The sequence below is a fragment of the Penaeus monodon genome, chromosome 34, assembly GCF_015228065.2.
Source record: "Penaeus monodon isolate SGIC_2016 chromosome 34, NSTDA_Pmon_1, whole genome shotgun sequence".
Lineage (NCBI taxonomy): Eukaryota > Metazoa > Arthropoda > Malacostraca > Decapoda > Penaeidae > Penaeus > Penaeus monodon.
The window spans coordinates 23331763-23332305 of NC_051419.1; positions in this window are offsets into that span (position 1 = coordinate 23331763).

Here is a 543-nt window from a genome sequence, read left to right on the forward strand (position 1 = left end):
TTATTTATTTATTTATTTTCAACGTCGAAAGACACATAATATTCGATTTCGTATCCAGGAATCTCTTATGAAATATCCTGCATCTCTTTTTGTTAATCTTCTATTTCATTCCCTTTCTTTCCTCTCCCTCCTCTTGTCTCCGCGTTCACTATTTCACACAGTATTTATAGTCGTTCTTTTAAACCTTCCGACATGTATTGTGCCTCGTTTATGATTCAGGCTGATTTTTTTGCCCCTTATTTTTTTAATTCCATCTTTTTGCTATTCTTGTTTATCGTATATTTCTCTTTTTTGTGCTTGTTTTTCTTCTTCTTCTCCTCTCTTTTTTTATTAATCATTTATCATTATTTTCTCTTCTCATTTCCCAATCTCTCCCTTTCCCTTCGTTTATCTCATTTTTCTCCTCTCTCATAGCCTCTTTTCCTCACTCCCTTTACGCTCATTTCTATTCCCCTCTCCTTCCGCTCCTCTTCTCTTCTCTCACTCCTGATCTCTACCTTATCCTTATTTCTTCCTTCTTTACCTCCTACTTCCCTCACTATT